Here is a 6,561-nt window from a genome sequence, read left to right as displayed (position 1 = left end):
TGCCATATATTAGTTACTGTGTAGAGGTCTGGGGAAACACATACAAAAGTAACATACAGATGATAACTGTAATACAGAAAAAGGCCATTAGAATAATAAATAATGTGGGGTACAGGGACCATACAAATGCACTCTTTGTCGAAATGCAAGCTATTAAATTCCAAGACTTGGTGAAGTTCAAATAATGTATAAAGTAAGAAATAAATTGCTTCCAAAAGAAATCTGTTTATTGTTCAAAGAAAGAGAATGTGGGTATAACTTAAGAGGGAAATGGGATGTAAAAATGTAAAGTGCTAGTACAACTTTAAAAACTATGTCAATCGCATTTGCAGGAGTTAAATTATGGAACAGTCTAACAGAAGAGATAAAAGAAAGTAAAAACATTAACCAGTTTAAAGTAAAATATAAAAACCTAATTTTATATAAGTATAAGAATGAAGAAAACAGGGTTAACCCAGGACGGTAAATGTGGCTGGTTATGCTGTTGTGCTTCTTTTTCGGTGTTTTTTGGTTTGTTTGTTTTTTCTTTTTTTCTCCATAACTGGTGAATCTGCAAATTTACACATTCTCTGTTTTCCATATTGTTACAAGCCATCTTCCCCTGCTAGCCTAACTCTTCAAAAGATATTAACGTCTCAGGGCTGACTTGTGTTTCTATTTGTGTGGGCGTGACACCAGCCATTTTTTTAAATGCCCTTACTCTTGTAGGAGCTGATTAGCAATCACCGCTAACCTAGACTCTGATTCTGGCAAAACCAACTTTATGCAGCTCAAGGGAGACTCAGTTTACTCACAACACACCTAGTTTACTCACAACACACCTATGTACACTTCAGGTTAAGACCTTTTCCAGCTGTTCCTTTTATGCTGAGGAGACAACTGACTTTACCTGTAGCCTAGGATGGAGGAAACAACTTATGTCAATAACACCCTGGGATGGAATTTACAACCAGCATCTCACCTTCGCTTGGTTACCGACAGGAGGAGACCCCACTCGTAAATCCTTTTTTCGTTCCACGAATCCGAGGAACTAGGTTTTATTTCACACAGATGCAAAAAGAATAATAATCCAAATGAAAGCCCGACAAAGCGGGTTAAAAAGTGAAACAACTCTTTGCCACCAAACAGAGTTATAGCAAAGTTGAGCTGAATACGCTCTTCAAAAATGACACTAGGCCAGATTATCACAGACAAAAAGCTCAAAGCAAAAGCTTCCTTCTTTCCATCTCTGTACCTCACACACTCTTCTCATCAAAGCCCAACCCCTCTCACACACTCATCAACTCTCTTTAATTCACTCTGTCCTCCCTCCCTCACAGTCATTTCTTTGTTTGCTGTTTCAGACTTCAGACTTCCTGGTCACGTGTTCCTCTTCTTCTTGTTACTTCTCCAACGGTCCCGAAGAGACCATAAACCTTGGATGTCATGATGTCACCTTTTCTTCTCCCAGTCTTCATCCGTTCACTTGTTTCTTCTTCTCAGCACCTCCTGCAGGCTTTCCTCTCTTCTCCTTTGGGATTACACCACCTCCTCTCATAGCCATTGGTCAGTAGGGGGGGACGTGGCATGATTACCCAAGTGGTGCTCGCTGCAGAACCACAAAGGCGGAGCTGCACCAGAAGGTGGAGCTGCACCAGAGTAAGCCCCGCCCATTCCATCAGAGTCAGTCCAATTCCTTCCAGCTGTCAGACTTGATAGCATTCTGGAACCAAAGAGGGTGTTATAGCTAAAAAATGCAAGATTGAGGACGGAGTTGAGAAGTTAATTGAACAGTTTTTGTAAAGGTTCCATGTAATTAAAAATCTAACTTTTGGAACTTTTAATCATCTTATGCTGTCTTTTCCTCATAAGAAATACGCCATAGCCATTTTTGGCCTCATTCATGCATTTTCCTCCCATCTCAGCTTCAATTTGGTCTCCTCCCCTGAAGCGGGTCTGGTCTTGGTTCTCAAATCTGGATATTCTGTGAATTTTTGGACAAATTATTTCTGAAATGACTTCTACTGAGACACTGCCAATAAACCATACATCCCATCTCCAAAGACACACTGGGTAGCACAATTACATGTAATGCTTCTTTATCTGATGTGGTGGTGTAGTGGTTATGGAGTCAAGTTGACATGCAGTGTTGCGCAGGTTTGCCTCCCAGTAGCGGAAGCATTAGGTAGTTTACGATCCCTTTTCTTCATTTCTAGCTAAACTTGCCAGTACTATGTTTACAACAATTTACTGGCATACCATTTAACATATAATGACTAATGTGTTTATTTATTTATTTAGCCAGTGTGAGTCCATTTGTGAGCAGAGTTTCAACTAAAATGCTGTTTAGGAATGACCAAATTCAAAGAACTTTTAGACATAAATATTTTGCTGAAAATAAACATTACAACTAAAATATAAACAAATTAAATGTTTCAGCTGGATAAATAGATTGCTGCCGACCCCACCGAGAATCGAACCAGCATCAGCTGAGGGGAAAGCAAAACTTTAGTGAGACAATCATGCCACTGAACTACCAGAACCAATTCAATAGTATTACATGCTGTTGTATCAGACTTTTGTTAGAGCGGCTGTGGGCAGATATTCGCTAGAAGAAACCTTTTCATTTCGGGATATATTCAGGCTTTGTCATGTAGCAAGTTATATTTATCTTGTTTAATTGGAGCATAGAACATAGCATTAACGACTGTAAACTAGTAACAGCCGTAATTCATGTGGGTCAGGTTAGTTTGCGCTAAAATTGAAAAACAAAAATGGAAGTCAGTGGGCTAGGCTGAGTTTGCGTGAATGGGCGGGACTGACTCTGGTGCAGCTCCACCTTATGGTGCAGCTCCGCCTTTGTGGTTCTGCAGCGAGCACCCTCTCTGATTACCCCTTCTTTTTCTTCTGCCCAGGATCAAATGGTCATCTCCGGCATTAGCTGGACAATATGTCTTATTTATATGTTTATATCATCTTGACCAACTCCACAGAGGATAAAAGATAACATAAATGCTTACTCCCAACATCTGTTCAGATCAAAACAGGTTATATCCACAACATGAATCGTTTGACCATATCAGCAGAGTGAAGGCACATTACTAATTTATGACATCACAGTTCAGGTGGCTGCCTGGACATACACACACACACAAACATGATAAGAGAAGGTAACAGGCCTTTAGCTTGTTTTCACACACACACGGCTACACCTTGTAGAGCCTTGAATTGATTTCACATAATGAGAGACATAATCCAGACCTAATTCCATATATTAACAAGTCTGATTATACTCCATACCACACATATTTTGTTTTTTTTTAATATATATATTTTTCATGTGTTTGTTTAATTTAAGATTGAAAGGAAATTAAACGAATAAGAGGTAAAACTTGGGGGTAGGGACAAATAAGTAAATACTTCTGCCTACTCCTTTTCAAACAAATAATGGAATTATATTTTGTAATGATACATGTGTGAAATGTTTGAAATAAAAATGAACTGAACTGAACTGAACTAATTCAAGAAGAGAGTCAGGTTTATAAAAAGTAAGAAATTTATTTTCTAAACAATTAAAACCTGACAACTAGGAAACACGCATGTGATGAATGAATCTGAGTGGATGTAATGTGAGGTGTGATGATGGGTGAATGTGATGTTATCAGAACCTTCGTATCTGGAGAAAGTGAGTTCTGAGTGGGAGTGAATTTGGTCTGCTATAGTGATGGTTTATAAAACCATATCAGATGCAATCTGTCGAGTCTATGTACCAGCTCGAAGACCCCCATGGTAGACCCGGAATGTGTTGAGGTCCGGGGACCCTAGAGGTACCGAAGTCCGTAGAAGAAACCGCAGTGCCGACTAGACCAGTCTCGAGATGTCTCCAGGTCACGACAGTTGTTATTTACATCTAAGGAATAACTCTTAAGGAGTTGAAGTTTGTTCAGCTTTGTTCTGAAGGAACCGTTTGCGGTCAGCTGTAGCGTGCAACAGGTTTTTGACAGCTTGTCAAAAGAAGCTTTGGGTTAAAGAGATTTTTCTCCGGATGGCCGGTCCGAAGCTTTCTCAAGAACTGACTCACGGTGAAGAGTTTTACCAACAAACCTCAGAAAATACGCCTCACGTCAGATACAGGAGTTCTGATTGGTGGAACCGAAAGAAATGTGTCATGATATTAGTTTAACTTTGTCATCGTCATGTCTTGAGTGTGTGAGCTGTCAGAGATAGTGATTCACTTGTTAAATCTAACTTTACTGATCATAACATAATAATATTCATTTCAACCACAGTAATTTAAGCACAGATTAATCAAAACATTGTTATTATTCTTCAACCATTGTTGTTCATTCAACAATATGATTATTTACTCATCTTGTTTAATATATGATTTAATTATGAAAGTTCATCCGTCTTGCGCTGTGAAGCGAAGCAGTCTTAGATAAGAGGGAGCTTGGAGGGACCTGGGGCAAGCACAGTATCTTTCTTGCAGATTAAAGCCTCAGTTAAGACTTATGTCTCCATGTGACCCGATACTGAAGAGGTCGACCTGTAGATGGAAAAACAGACCATTTCGGGAGGCTACAGGGCCTAGCTCAACCATGCTATGCCACAGCCAGAACTCCTTTAATTCTGAACCGGTTCTGTGCCAACGTCACACATGTAGCTGTAGCTCTGATACAGGACACATGTTTTAGTGTTTGTAATAGCAATGGGCTTGCTGTGGGTACGAGTCTGACTCTTGTCCAGAGCTCAGTGCCAAAACTTATAGAAAAGAGATCAGTCACTAAAAATCTGTCAACGAGAATCAAAATAATTACAAAACTTCATACAACAGGTGTGGGAGACACATTTAATCTTCACTGAACAAAACTATAAACGCAGCACTTTTGTTTTTGCTCCCATTTTTCATGAGCTGAGCTCAAACATCTGACACTTTGCTTACCTACTGGTCTCAAGTGATGCTGGACGTGAAAGTCCTGGGCTGGTGTGGTCACATGGGGTCTGAGGTTGTGAGGCCAGTTGGATGTACTGCTTGGGGACAGCAGGAGCTCAGGAGGTAGAGCGGGTTGTTCAGCAAATGGAAGGTTGCAGGTTCGATCACGGCTCTGACCTGATAATTCTGCTGTTGTGTCCTTGGGCGAGACACTTACCCAACCTTGCCTGCTGGTGGTGGTCGGAGGGACCGGTGGTGCCAGTGTTCGGATGCCTCTGTCAGTGCGCCCCAGGGATGCTGTGGCTACATCGTAGTACATCCTCACCAGTGTGTGAATGGGTGAATGACTGATTGTGTTGTGAAGCGTCTTGCGGGTTGTAGAACCCTAAGAAGGTGCTATACAAATACAGGCCATTTACTGCCAAATTATCCGACACGCCTTTGGAGACGGCTTCTGGTAGAGAAATTAACGTTCATTTCATGTGCAACAGCTGTGGTAGACGTTCCTTTAGTCCGCATGCCAACTGCACACTCCCTCAAAGATTGTGACATCTGTGGCATTGTGCTGTTTGATCAACCTGCACATTTCAGGGTGTCCTTTTATTGTGGGCAGGCTAAGGCATACCTGTACATTATTCATGCTGTCTAATCAGCCCCTTGATACGCCACACCTGTGAGGGGGGATAGATTATCTTGGTAAAGGAAAAGTGCTCACTAACAAACATGTAGACACATTTCAGAACAATATCTGAGATTCATGGGTCTATTGTGTATGTAGAAAACGTTTCAGATGTTTGAGTTCAGCTAATGAAAAATGTGAAGATTTGTTTGGTTTCTACAGCAGCATTCTTGTTTCAGCTGTAATATAAGTCAGTGTTTAGGAATAAATGATTAATATAGTCTTATTTAGCTTCACTGTGAGGGAGACAACAGCAGTTAGCATGTAGCTAACATTAGCTGGCTAGGAGGTTCTGCTGGTGGACACAAATACAGTACAGCAAGAAAGAAAGAAAATGATCTTTCTACAGCGCCTCTCAAGATAAAAAATCATGAGGCGCTGCACAAAAACAAAACATTTAAAATATAAAAAATATTTCTATAAATGATCAAAATATGTTTAAAATGAGCAAAAATTGACTATTGTGATTAAAAAATGTAAAGAAAGAGAGAGACTGAATAGGAGAGAGGGAAATCAGTGGAGCCTGGGGAAGGTGGAATAGGTAGGGAGAGTAGAAGAAGGAGAGGGTGATGAAGGTCACACCAAAGCCTGAACAGGTGGGTCTTCAGCTGCTCTTTAAAGGAGACCACTGAGTCCACTGGCCTCAGGCTCAGGGGGAGAGAGGTCCAGAGTCTGGGGGCCACAGCAGCAGATGATCTGTCACCTTTGACCTTTAGCCTGGTGCTGCACAACCAGTAGGCTTTGGTCACTGGACCTCATGGACCTGCTGGGGGTGTAGGGACTGAGAAGATCACCAATATATGATGGTGCTTGTCCATGTGTAATGAATCAAAAGGGTCATTTTCCACCATCAGATTGACACAGTAACCTTTCATGAACGCCAGAGCTGCAAAGTCAAGGTTACGCCAGCTGGAGTATCCAGACACACAAATCAACCTCTGTCTCACTCACTGTTCTTCAATGCAGACAT

This window comes from Nothobranchius furzeri, chromosome 17 (assembly GCF_043380555.1).
Source record: "Nothobranchius furzeri strain GRZ-AD chromosome 17, NfurGRZ-RIMD1, whole genome shotgun sequence".
Taxonomy (NCBI): domain Eukaryota; kingdom Metazoa; phylum Chordata; class Actinopteri; order Cyprinodontiformes; family Nothobranchiidae; genus Nothobranchius; species Nothobranchius furzeri.
This window is presented reverse-complemented; position numbering follows the sequence as displayed.